This window comes from Hemitrygon akajei, unplaced genomic scaffold, assembly GCF_048418815.1.
Source record: "Hemitrygon akajei unplaced genomic scaffold, sHemAka1.3 Scf000080, whole genome shotgun sequence".
Taxonomy (NCBI): Eukaryota; Metazoa; Chordata; class Chondrichthyes; order Myliobatiformes; family Dasyatidae; genus Hemitrygon; species Hemitrygon akajei.
Genome location: NW_027331966.1, coordinates 1,119,053 through 1,132,864, shown reverse-complemented (window position 1 = coordinate 1,132,864; position 13,812 = coordinate 1,119,053). Strand labels below are relative to the sequence as shown.

The following is a 13,812-nucleotide window of genomic DNA, read 5'->3' as shown; positions in this document are numbered from 1 at the left end:
CATCTTATACACCTAAAAACGGCTCAAAACATAAACAAGGAAAATGTACACTGCTTTGAGGATTTCTTAGAAGTATACAACATTATGAGGGTATAGATAGGATAAATTCAAGCAGCTTTTTCCACTGAAGTTGTGTGGGATGACAAACAGAGGTCATAGGTAAGTGGGGAAGGTGAAAATTTAATGGGAACATGTGGAAAAGCTCTTCACCGGTCGTGACAGTGTGGAATGAGATGAATATAAGTAGTGAAAATGAGCTCAGTTTCACCATTTAAAGGAAGTTTGGATGGGAGCCTGGATGGTAGGGGTATGGAGGGTGATGGTCCCGGTGCAGGTATTTGCATTAGACAGCTTAAATGTTTTTTGGCATTGACTAGATGGGCCAAATATCCTGTTTCTGGACTGAACTTCTCCATGTTTCTGTGACAGAGAAGCTGGCCAAACTTGTTTGGATGGGAAAAGGTAGGAGTGACAACGGAGCAGCAATGGCTGGAGTTTCTGGGAGCTACTCGGGAGCTGAGTGATCGATACATCCCAAAGAAGTGGAAGCATTGGAAAGGCAGGAGGACATATCCGTGACTGAAATGAGAAGCCAAAGCCAACATAAAAGCCAAAGAGAGGGCAAACAAAAGAGCAAAGACTATTGGGAAGCTTTTAGAAACCAAAAGCAGACAACTTAAAAAAAAAAGCCAGATGAGCGACTTAAAAAAAAGCCAGATGAGCTCAGGGCGTGGAATCCTGATATTGTAGTCATTAGTGGATCTTGGTAGCACCCAACAGTCTGAGGCATTTGGAGGAACAAAATATCTGGGGCCTCAATATCTCTTGAAAAGCAAGGTTCCCTGCACCTGTAACTTTTCATCTTTTATTTTGACAGGCACATACAATCTCCACATCCTCAAAATTTCACTTCTGAAGGCCTCCCACTTACAAGAACTCTGTTGCCAGGAATGAGCCTGTTCCAAACCACACTTGTCAGATGTTTCTGATACCATCAAAATTGACCTTTCTCCAATTTAGACTCTCAACCCGTAATCCAGACCTCTCTTTTTCCATCTTTACTTTGAATCTCATGGCAATATGATCACAAATTCTGTCACCAGCCCTGGATCATTTCCTAACAGCTTATTGTTCACTTCTATATCAGAGATTCTACATACTGATTAAGGGCACATTTGACAAATTTACCCCATCTTGTCCTTTTACAGTATGGGAGTCCCATTCAATATATGGAAAGTTAAAATCACTTACTGAATCAACCTTTGTTTATTGGCATGGTCCGCAATCTCTCTACAAAGTTGTTCCTCTAAATCCCTCAGACTGTTGGGTACAACCAAATTCCAATAATAGCTACAATATCATAATTCCCTGTCCTGAGCTCATCGGGCTTCCTACAATGCTTCTTGCATTGTGATATACACAGCTCAGCACATTCATCACACTATGCTCAATCATTTGATTGCTGACTCTACCTGAGGTCTGAACAACATCTGACTGGTGTCAAGAAAACAAACTCTCCCTCATTGTCACAAAAACAAAGCTGATTGTGGATTACAGGAGGAATGGAGACAGGCTAACCCCTGTTGACATCAATGGATCTGGGTTTAAGAAGGTGAACAGCTTTAAATTCCTCAGCATAAACATCACCAAGGATCTCACATTGTGTGTACATACCGGCTGTGTTGTGAAAAGAGCACAGCAGCACCTCTTTCACCTCAGATGGTTGAACAAGTTGGGGACAGGGACCCAAAATCCTGAGGACATTCTACAGGGACACAATTGAGAGCATTGTGACTGGCTGCATCACTGCCTGGTATGGGAACTGTGCTTCCCTTAATCGCAGGAAATGGCAGAGAGTGGTGCAGACAGCCCAGCGCATCTGCAGATGTGAACTTTCCACTGTTCAGGACATTTACAGGGACAAGTGTGTCAAAAGGCCCAAAGGATATCAGGGACCAAATTCACCACAACTACAAACTGTTCCTGCTGATACCATCCAGGAAACGGTACCACAGCAAAAGTACCAACAGGCTCTGGGACGTTATCTTCTACCAGGCCATCAAACTGATTAATTCATGCTGATACAATTGCATTTCAATGTTATATTGACTGTCCTATCTACAAACTATCTATTATATATTACTATTAATTACACATTGCACATTTTGGTGAAGATGTAATGTAAAGATTTCTACTCCTCATGTGTAGGAAGGATGTATCGAATAAAGTCACTTCAATTCAATTCACCCTCTCCACTATCTGTTCTGTTATTCTGGCTCCCATTTCCCCTGCAACTTATTTTAACCACATCACCCTCTCCACCCACACTAGCACTAGCAAGCCTTACCACTAGGATATTAGTCCCCTCCTGTTCTGTTCCCCTAACTAATGAATTCACTATCACCTCTTTGACTTTTCTCTGTCAGGTAATCTACCCTCCCACCCCCCCAACAGTTTCTGAAGTGTTCCACCTATTGTTGTGTGGGATAGCAACAAGAGTACTCTGCGATGGCTATTTAACCTCATTCCCCTTCCTGACTTTCTCCCAGTTTCCTGTGTCCTGCACCTTGGGTGTAACTCACCTCTCTACATGTCATATCGATCACCCCCTCCAACTCCTGGATGATCCGGAATTCATACACTTCCAGTTCCAACTCCTTAAAGTGCAGGGTTACAAGCTGCAGCTGGATGCACATCTTGTTGGTGAGGGCATCAGGGACACTGGAGGCCTCCCCACCTTCCCACCGATGTCCCCTCTAACTTGTAATGACAAGTGTGCACATAAATCATGTACTGTGCATTTGTTTTACCCAGTGACATGTGCATAGTGAATTTTATACAGAGAGGTAATTACTTTCACAGCCAGCAAATCACTGTTGATAAATACTTTGATCTCCCGAGTTCGAATCGAGTTCATCTGCACTCTCTCACAACCTATGTAGCAGGCCTGTAACGGGTAATGAAGGATTTTCTCACCAGAGCTTTTGCACATTGTCCATATGTGGTTTGCTTGCTAAATTATGCTTTAAAAAGTCAGATTTGCAAATATTACTCCAAGTCTTTCCACTTGCAAATTCTCCAGCACCTCTTGCATTGCCACAATACACACAGGTAACACCAGTTTCTATATTGGACATAAATATTTCCCCTGAACCCTCTTGAGGAATTGAAGATATATTAAAAAATTCATTTTGAAAATATGTAACCTCTGGCTAGAAGAATAATTGGGACTGAATAGGAATATTTGAACCAAAGTAAACACTGTCTTCAGTGGTTAGCCAGGACAGGCTCATAACCAGTTCTCTGTGGCTTGCAGAGAGACACATTGAGAGCTGATAACATTGTATACTGTACCGTTGTTAGTTGATACCATTATACATTGTACCCTCATTTGAGTAAGGGGAGGAGGACTTGCTGATAAGGGCAGGAATGAACATCTGTTTGTAATTAAGTCAGGGCCTTGCAAAGGGAATAACTGATAAGGACTGGACAGTACATCCATCCATAATTAAAACCTGGATATAGCAAACTCTGTTAAGATTTGCAATTAAGATTTGTAATTAAGATTTGCACCAACACACTTGGTGGGCGTACCAGTTCAAATAACATCTTGCAATTGTAAGCATGGGGTGTACTATGAATAAATATACGGCTGTAACCCAAGTCAGTCGACTTGTCAGATAGTGGCAGTGCTTACGTGCCTTCCCTTTGACAACAGGGGCTCAAACTCCTGCAGGAGAATGTGCAATAAACTGTGGTGTCAATAAGAAGCTGGTCTCTCGAGTTTTATTCAGATTCAGCTTTAACATTTGGCATCATGAACAGGATCTCAATATACAGAGTACCAAGCAGACGGGCTGAGTAAGCAGCTGAACCACTCTGGGGACTGTGGAGACTGACAGGGTGCCCAATAGGTATTTTACATTTGTCACTCACTGTCAGTTCCTTTGGACGTACGGTGCCTCGCCCAAGGCTGATCACATACCTTGACAGGATCGGGAAAAAAATCTGTCAGGAGACTCATATAAGGTAGGCAAAATTTTACCAAGTGGGCAGGAGGCAGTATTGGATAAAGTTTATTAAGTGGCCAGGAGGCGTTACTGGGTAAACTTTACTAAGTGGGCAGGAAGCAGACAAGTCAGGTAAATTCATCAATTGAGCAGGAGGTGCCTGCCGGGTAAATTTATCTGATTGTTAATTGAGCAGGAGGCTTTGTGCCCGATAAATTACTTGGAGATAATCGGTCAATTGCAGTCGATTGATACGAGTGTGCCAGGAGCAGCCCTACACAATTTTGTGTGAGAGTTTTCCAGACAAGGAAAAAAATTTGCAAATGATGAGTGCAGAACTGAGTAAGAAATTGGGGAACAAAATGTGGCCACGGGTGGAGGGGGTTGGGGGAGCCTGGGTTATTACCTCATGAGAACAAGCAGTAAATCTGATATGGAAAAAGAACTGAGGAAAGAAGTGGAAATTGTTGAAAAGGGAATGGAAGGAAAAGGCAGATGTAAAATGGAACTTTGCCAGCTATGCCACTGATGGCCTAGTGGCTTCAGCGTTGGACTTCGAGGCGAGAGGTCTCGAGTTCAAACCCAGCCCACTCCCTTGCACACTTTCATCCATGCTGGGTTAGAGCTGGTGAACAAAACAACTCACCCAGCAGAAGGCAATGGCAAACTACTGCTGTAACTTGCCTTGTACATGATTTCCCAACACCGCACAGCAGCGTGGAAGGAAATCCTCTGCTAACTGAAAAAAATTCCGAATGTGACATACCTTTAAAGTGGAACAGTATATTATCAGCAAGTTGGGGGAATAATGCATGTGAGAAAGGGATAGAGGTATGAACTGCAGAAGGAACGCCAAAGGTTGGGAGACGCTAAAAGCGAAGCGTGAATGGGTGGATGGGCACTAAAAAACGAGAGCAGGAAAAACAACGTAAGCAAACCAAGGCCGGCCCAGATAGGAGGGAAGGGTAGGGACATCAGTCTAAAGTTTGAACTGATAGGGAAATATGGGATTCCGAACCCATGTCTGGCATATTGACCCTGGATATGATTTGTGGCCTGCTACGGCACTTTCACAGGAGACCAAGCCTTTAAACTGGGGGGACAAATACCCATTAATAATGATTTACTGCTCCAATGCTTACAAAGTTAGCCAACATTATTAATACAAATAATATGGATTGGCCTGACAATGACCAAAATCGAATGTGACGAGCTTTGACATATTATTGGGACCTGACTTTCAAATCCTGATCAACCCCGGAACTAATACTCTCCTGTTTGATTCTTACTAAGAGAGAGAGAGGGGGGCAGAACTATTTGACTAGGCAGCATGTTTACACTTGCTCGCAGCTTGTTTTATTTAGGCAAGGACAGTCACAAACACAGTCAGCCAGAGAGAAAGAAAGAAGATGGAAGGTTCGAAACAAAGGACCTAGTGGCCAAAGGTCACCTATGCCCACAAGGGAGGGTTGATTATTGATTCAGTGTATACCGAATGTGTGATTGTCACTTTGTTTGATCCATTGGAGTGAATCTGTTGGTTTGGGAGTATCCTGTGAGGACCACTTGTGCTAACCCTTGCCTGGCGGTGATAATTCACTTGAAGAGGTACCCCTGTGAACAATCACTGTTGGTGATGATTCGTATAATCCATCTGGGGATTTTGTTGGAGTATCTCGTGGCTACCACTTTTGTTAACCCTTAGCTGGATTCGGGTGTGTTATGTGGTAAACACTTGTGAGAAGGGATATTCTGTGGAAATCACTGTCAGTAATACGTTGTGTGTTGGGTCTGGATTGGGAGTACCTTGCAGAATCTACCTGTGTGTTAATCCTTGCCTGGGTGGTAGTTCCTTCTGAAGACAGTACTCCTGTGATAAGCTACTTCTGGTGATAATTCGTATGTGGATTTAGAACAACGACGGATAAGACCTACGGCGACTGTTATCCTGTTTTACCACTGTGGAATTTGTGGAATTCAACGTAATTGCCTTCTCTCGACATTCACCTTGGATTACAAATATCTCTCTCTCGTTATTGATTCCGTGGATGAACTGAACTTTCATATTTTACCATCTCAAGACTTTCAGCTTGGTATTCCCTGAGCTCAGTGGTTTTGGAGTTATATTTACACTTATGTGCACTCATAACACTTTTAAACTTTTGATTATTTTGCTTAATTTGTTATATTATAAGTAGATACTAATAAAGACAGTGCTTTTAACATCAAAACCAGAGTCCAGGTGTGGTCTATAGCTGCTGGTTCATTTAAACTGTTATGGGTGCGTAACAGTGGTGTTTGTGTTTATGTCTTTAAGAGGGCTCACCCCAGCACCCAGGGGCCCCTATGTTAACACCTTTCTGTCTCTCTGTCACAACTGGGCCAAGCAGGTAGAACCAGGAGCCTGCTGGGTTTGTGCCAAAATTCCTCAGTATGGTAAAAGTATGATTCAAAAGTCAGTAATCCTGCTCAACTAGAGTGAGGAACTCTCAGCCTGGGCTTTTTCAAATAACACCCAGGGAACAGAGTGAGGAACTGTGGTCCAGTCTGTGATGACTGTGGCTGTCAATGTTTTGAGGGATGGTATCTCAGGCCCCCACCAAACAGAACTTCCTACGCCGGGAAACATGCATCTTGGCCATTCCTGCAGGAGCCCAGCAGCGGAGAGGAATAACTGAGATTGAGTGCTTTTGGATGATCGCTTTTCTCTCCTATGGAGTAGCCAGGAATTCACGAGAGATAATCAATTTGGATACAAGCACTTGAGGAGCTGGCCACAATACTGCAGGGGCCCTGACAGAAACACAGGCCCAAGTAACAGAAATATCCACTGAAATGATTGCAATCCGGCAAACAGTCGTACAGAATTGTACAGCTTTAGATTTTATCCCAGCTGAGAAAGGGGGAACCTGTGCTATTATTGACACAGAATGCTGCGCCTATGTCCCTGATAAGTCTACTAATGTTACATCCCTCTCCAAGCACACAGCCAAGGAGACTGACAGCATCAAGAGAGTAGGGCAGGATGTACACGGGTTCACCGAAGGGTCGAAATGGTGATCTTCGAAGACCTGTCGGTAATATGTGGGGCATGATATTGCATTATGTCCAAATGGTTGTACATATCATTGTTATAATTACTGATGTATGCCATTTTTACCCACTGAGAAGTCAAAGATCTACTGTAGAAGTCAAAGATCTACTTTCTCTGTAAAAAGTTACTGCTTAGTTGATCATGTAATGATCTAAAGGAGGGAACGATAAAGTATGTAAAAGGGTTAACACTTTGTTAAACAATAGCAGCCTGTTTTTCTGAAAGAAACTTCTGATGATCAACCAATCTAAGCCGTGCTGAGCCATATTTCTTCTTCAGGGTAGCTAGGGTTTCAGGATGCTTCTCTCCTTGTGCACTCATGTGTAGAGATAGGACAGCTTCAGTCTGTTCTGTGTGTGCAAGTCATTATGACTATTTTGTAACGTCTTTAGGGGCTGTCATAGTAAACAACTTTTGGCTCCAGCCTGTCCTGTGTGGGGAGTATCTAGACAGATATATCTGTGGTGTGAGGGGAATTCGTGGATTGGGTGGGAACAGTCACAGTCTGTTCCCAACTGAGTGACTAACTGAGTAAGCCCCAGGTGCTTGGAATAAAGAGTTTATACTATACGGTCTCTGAGTGACTTAATCCGGATTCGACTTCGACAGAATGGGAGTGGTCTTAAAGGGCTGGGCTGCTGGAAGCAAATTACCAGACCGGGACTGATTGCAACTGTGTCTGACAGAAGCATAACTGGTTATTCTGGGCACATTCAGTCTCCCTCTAACTATTTCCAAGCTTACATTTTACAGGTATGTAATGTCCAAAGGTCCTCTGTTTGAGTAAATGAGACTCACCAAACTTTCTCATGACTGAATCACTGGGAACTCTGAGTCTCTTGATGCAGAGCTGTTCTCTCCAGTTGCTGTTCTCAGTCCTCAGGCCAGTTCACTTGTTGCTGTTCCCTCGTCTTCAGCTGTGGTTTGCTTCCAGTTGGGGTTTTTCTTCCAATAAACCTCTCACCGCAGGTCTAACTTTAACCAGAGAGATAATGAAGCACATTAACATTAAAAAGGAGAACCAAACATTTCTGCTTAATGCTACTAAGAACAAAACTCACTGAAATTTAAACATTGAAGGCAGATATAATAATCTCAGTGAACAATCTTTTATTGTCCCTCACACATCACTAAATGATATGGGATAAGAAGGAGCCATCATTCAGTCAGGAACAGAATTATGTGATTCGATCCATCTAGTCCGCCCCACCATTTAACCATGGCTGACTTTTATTCCAACACCATATTCCTGCCTTCCTCCTGTAATCCTGAGCTACTCACCAATCATGAATATATTAATTTCTGTCATAAATATACCCAAATGGCAGTCTCAACCAACCTCTGCAGCAACAAATTCCACAGATCAGACATCTTTTAGCCAAAAAATTCTTCTCATCTCAGTTTTAAAGGGAAGCATCTTTATTCTGAGACAGTGCTGTCAGATCACAGACTCCCTGTCTAATGGAAACATCCTCTCCATGTCCACTGTATCCAGGCTTTTCAGCATTCGGTAGGTTTACTTAACCATACATCCCTCCACCACCCCCACCGTCCCTCTGAACTCCATTAAGCACAGGTCCAGAACCATCAAATGCTCCTCATACATAACATCGATTATTCCTGAGATTATTCTAGTAAACCATGTTAGCAGCAACTGTACTGAACACATTTCCAGGAATAAGAGATAAATTGGTACCAGGATAATATACAGGGTAAGTTGTGGTTTCTGTACTGTTCTACTAGCACAGAATGAGCCATTTCCATTTCCAGGTTAATTTCAGGAAATATAAACCATTCCAAGGTAAATGTAATAAAAAGAAACTAGTATTATCAGAAATGCTCAGCAAGTAAGGAACAGCTTTGGGAGAGGAACAAACTTTACAATTCAGGCCAATAATGTTTCATCAGAATGACTTCAAACATTTTCAGTTTTTATTGCAGATCTCCTGCAACTTGAGATTCTGCCTGATTTGCACCGAGTGACAGACAGGTGACAGTGAGGGGAGATTTCCAAACACAGTTTGAACACCAAACTCACGGGTCTATTTCTACTGTTGTAAAAATGGAACTGCCCATTTATTCATAACCTGTCCCTGTGAGAATGGAATGGGAAATCATCCTCTCCTCAGACTGGCAGTCATTGCTTCCAAAGGAACTCCAAAAACAAATATCTGCTCCCAGACCAGAAATACTTGCTCAACACCTCATAAGCACAAGCAGCTCGATCCTCGCATCCATTTTACCTGGATCAAAAACTATGATATCCCAGGACCCAACCTCACAGAATCACACAGCTTAATCTGCCACTCACCGACCCTGAGAGTCTCACACATTGTCCTCCCATCTCACACTGGGTAGTGCAATCGGGGATTTCCCCACAACCAATGTCCAGCTGCTCGAAATTTCTGCTTCATTGCAGAAGGACGACCATTCAGCCCCATCTGTAGAAGCACTAACCAAAGTCAAAGCCAACACAGGACTAGAGTCCAAGCGGCAACTCTCCCAGTGCTCTTTGCTGATTGTAAAATGATGCAGTGTGTCAGCCAGTCACAGTTCAAAAACTAGCACTCCCACACCAATCCACAACAGAACTGGTACCTGATGACCCTCTAACTTTCCAGCTGACAAAAAATGATTCAGGAAATAACTCAGTGAGGATGAAAGAATACTTCACAATGAAGACAAGAAAGATTGCCGATATATATCATTGCAGAGGTATGATACAGGGTGGACCAAGGTTGACCCAGATAGTTGATGCATGTCACTGAAGTTGGTGGGAGAGAGACTCAACAGAGATTGAACAAGATGGGCACGGAATGAGCAGATGGAACCAGGTAGAGAAGAAAGCAAGGACGATCAATTATGGTTCTCCAGCAATACACAGATACTGAATTAATAGTACACACTACTGCATAAAGGATCTTAAAATGACAAAGTTAGAACAAACAAGAACTTTGGCATTTAAACTCTGACCCTCACCAAATTTTTATCAACACCCCATAGAAAATTTCCCATTCGGACACTTCACGCTTTGCATGGTAACTGCTCCGCCCGTGACTGCGAGGAACGGCAGAGACCTTTGGATACAGATCGGCACATTACAGAAACCATCTTCCCCCCGAGACTTCACAGTCCCTCGGTAAAGCAGGCAGTGAAATCAAAGATCCCCACAACCTGGGACATTCTCCTTTCTCACCCACCCCACTCCAGGAGAAGACACAACAGCCATAAAGCTCCAGGACAAATGCAAGGAGCCTCAGGAAGTGAGGGAAGTTAAAGTGACTCAGGGGCCAACATCAGATTTCCCAACACAACACGAAGGAAGCATAACCTCACATCCGGGGACTCTGACCACACACCGCATGATCATGATTCACAAACCAGAGGGCGGGGTAGATCTGCATTAAACAGCCTCACGTGACCTGTTGGTGGGTCTCTAATTTCAACTCTGTGGAAATAAACAGCCTGGGCTCCTGGTTTGGATCGTTCAATTCAGATTAAGTGAAATCCACATTTTTTTGAAGAGCCCAGATAATTGGAAAATAAATGAGTAATTGGCCCTCAGTTCGGCGCTCACGGCTAACATTGGATCTCCCCACTCGGGATCGGTCTCAATACTCACTGATGGGAAAACGATATCTTTGGCCTGCAGACTGTGATCTGACCCCTGTCTTCCTGACCCAGGAGGGGAGGACTCTTTCCCGATCTGACCCCTGGCTTCCTGACCCAGGAGGGGAGGACCCTTTCCCAATCCCGCAGACGATCCGCTTCAGTACCGAGCAGAAAGGAAAACACCACCCACCCGGAGACAGTGAGCATGAGCGAAGAGATTGTTACATCTGTGGATAAATGGGAGGGGCAAACAGGATCACGTGACTGGTGGGGTCTCCCACCCCAGGCAGAGAGTCCAGCTACCAACCACTCTGTGGAAAGAGACAAACTTGCTGCTTACATCTCGTCTCACCTTAAGTGTATTAGACATTTCAACCCCCAGGAAAAATATATCATCTGTCCACACAGATTCATAATCAGGTTTATTATCACCGGCATGTGGTGTAAACTTTGTTAACTTTGCAGCAGCATTTCAATGCAATACATAATATAGAAGAAAAATAAAACAAAATAAAATAATAAAAATTACAGTATATGTATATCTGGGACCATTGCTCATTGTAATTGTTATAAATGACTTGGATGAGGAAGTAAAGGGATGTGTTGGTAAATTTGCTGATGACTCAAAGGTTGGAGGTGTTGTGGATAGTGTGGAGGGATGTCAGAGGTTACAGCGGGACACCGAAAGGATGCAAACCTGGGCTGAGAAGTCACAAATGGAGTTCAACCCGGATAAGTTTGAAGTTGTTCAATTTATTAGGTCAAACATGATGGCAGAATATAGCATTAATGGTAAGACTCTTCACAGTGTGGAGGATCAGAGGGATCTTGGGATCTGAGTCCATTGGACATTCAAATCTGCTATGCAGGTTGACTCTGTGGTTAAGAAGACATACAGTGCATTGACCTTTATTAATCGTGGGATTGAGTTTAGGAGCCGAGAGGTTTTGTTGCAGCTATATAGGACCCTGGTCACACTCCACTGTGCTCAATTCTGGTCACCTCACTACAGGAAGAATGTAGAAACCTTAGAAAGGGTGCAGAGGAGAGTTACAAGGATGTTGCCTGGATTGGGGAGCATACCTTATGACAATAGGTTGAGTGAACTCGGCCTTTTCTCTTGGAGTGACGGAGGATGAGAAGTGACCTGATAGAGGTATACAAGTTTATGAGAGGCATTGATCATGTGGATAGTCAGAGGCTTTTTCCCAGGGCTGAATTGGTTACCACAAGAGGGCACAGGTTTTAGGTGCTGGGGAATACGTAGACGGGAGATATCAGGGGTGAGTTTTTTTAGTCAGAGACTGGTGGAGAGTGGTGTAATGGGCTGCCGGCAATGTTTATGGAGGTGGGCATGATAGGGTCTTTTCAAAGATTTTTGGTTAGGAACCTGGCGGCACAGGAGAAAAACTAACTTAGAAAAATAGAGGGCTATGGGTAACCATAGTAATTTCTAAGGTAGTGACATGTCAGCACGACTTTGTGGGCCGAAGGGCCTGTACTGTGCTGTAGGTTTCCTATTATTCTATGAATAAATTAAAAATTGTGCAAAAAGCAGAAATACTATATATTTTAAAAGTGAGGTCGTGTTCAAGGGCTCAATGTCCATCTGGCTATCAGATGGCAGAGGGGAAGAAACTGTTCCTGTATCACTGAGGGTGTGCCTTCAAGCTTCTTTACCTCCCTCTCTGATGGTAACATTGAGAAAAGGGCATGCCCTGGGTGCTGGAGTTCCTTAAAAATGGACGCTGCCTTTCTGAAACACTGCTTCTAATCCTTTGGTAATCTTATAAACGTCTATTCAGTCTCACCCCAGCCGGCACGGCTCCAGAGAAAACAACATAAGATTGTCCAACCTCCCGTTATATCTCAGGCCCTCTATTCCAGGCAATATCCTGGTAAACCTCTTCTGCACCCTCTCCAAAGCCCCGATATCCTTCCGAGAATGGGGGCGACCACAACCGTATGAAACACTCCAGATGTTGCCTAATTAATCTTATAAAGCTGCAACATAACTTCCCGACTTTTGAACTCAATGATAAAGACTACCACACCATTTGCCTTCTTAAACTGTGCAGATCAATCTGTGCGGTCTCGTTCAGGGAGCGATGATCTCGGACTCCAAGATCCCTCTGATCATCAACACTGTTCAGGGTTTTGCATTTAACAGTGTACTGTCTCATACATTCGACCTACCGAGCTGCCAAGATGATCATCACTAATCAAATCTCACTGAGATTTCTCAGGTCCTGTTGAATTTATTGCTAAGTGGACAAGTACGGGAAGGTACAGGGACAGAGAAACACTGACTTGTGGCAACATCACAGGCAAGTACATTCAGATAACACACGGAACACAAAATATACGATTCTCTGTCAGTAACAATATAGAAACATGTTTTACGTCATCCTGCTAATAGGACCAGAACAACGGGCTGAGCGGCGGCTCATCTCAGACGGTTCGGTGTGAAAGTCTCACAACCCGGACCGACCCCGGCAGATTCTGTGAAGGCAGCGAGGCGAGGCCGCCAGTTCAGGAAAGTTCATCCCCTCCTCCTTCAGGTTTCACCGATCACCTTGTGTTTCTCTCTCCCTTCCCCACCCCCACCTTTTATTCTCCAGTGCTGCCGAAGGGTTTCGGCCGCTAATGTCGACTGTATTCTTCCCCTAGATTCTGCCCGGCCTGCTGAGTTCCTCCAGCATTTTGTGCGCGTTGCTCGCATTTCCAGCATCTGCAGATTTTCTCTTGTTTGAGTTCGGGAAAGTTAACTCACTACCCAACGTCAGAACTCCCCGATCGGGACCGGTTTCAATACTCACCGAAGGAAAATTGTTGGTGTTGCCCCGCAGAGAATAATCCGTCTCCGGCTCCCCGTCCAAGGGGGCGAGAACCCCTCCCCATCCCGATCTCACCGCCGTCCCGCTTTCACAAAGAACGAAAAAACACTGCCTAGCCCGGGAATGTGAGCATGCGCAATGTGCTAATTGCGTCACCAGGTGGTGGGCGGGGCCTCGGAAACAAACCCATAGATGCTTCCAATCTGCGGTAAAACGGGATCACGTGACGAGTGAGGTTCTCCCACGTGACCCGGTGACT

General features: G+C 44.1%; 3 protein-coding genes across 7 annotated transcripts in view; 1 reads left to right on the top strand and 2 right to left on the bottom strand.

Annotated features, from left to right (window-relative positions):
* Positions 1–13,812, bottom strand: part of LOC140722568 (uncharacterized) — a 424,481-nt gene that overhangs the window by 267,313 nt on the left and 143,356 nt on the right. The gene's annotated exons all lie outside the window — the stretch shown is intronic.
* Positions 1–13,812, top strand: part of LOC140722576 (uncharacterized) — a 168,382-nt gene that overhangs the window by 48,398 nt on the left and 106,172 nt on the right. The gene's annotated exons all lie outside the window — the stretch shown is intronic.
* Positions 1–13,812, bottom strand: part of LOC140722570 (uncharacterized) — a 40,079-nt gene that overhangs the window by 3,179 nt on the left and 23,088 nt on the right. For 3 of the 5 annotated variants that reach the window (XM_073037276.1, XM_073037278.1, XM_073037279.1), the window contains one exon: positions 7,903–8,079. The gene's annotated coding sequence lies outside the window, so the exon portion shown is untranslated. Of the gene's footprint in view, positions 1–7,902; positions 8,080–13,535; positions 13,671–13,812 lie in introns of those variants that run through there. The other 2 variants (XM_073037277.1, XM_073037280.1) reach the window with 2 other exon arrangements.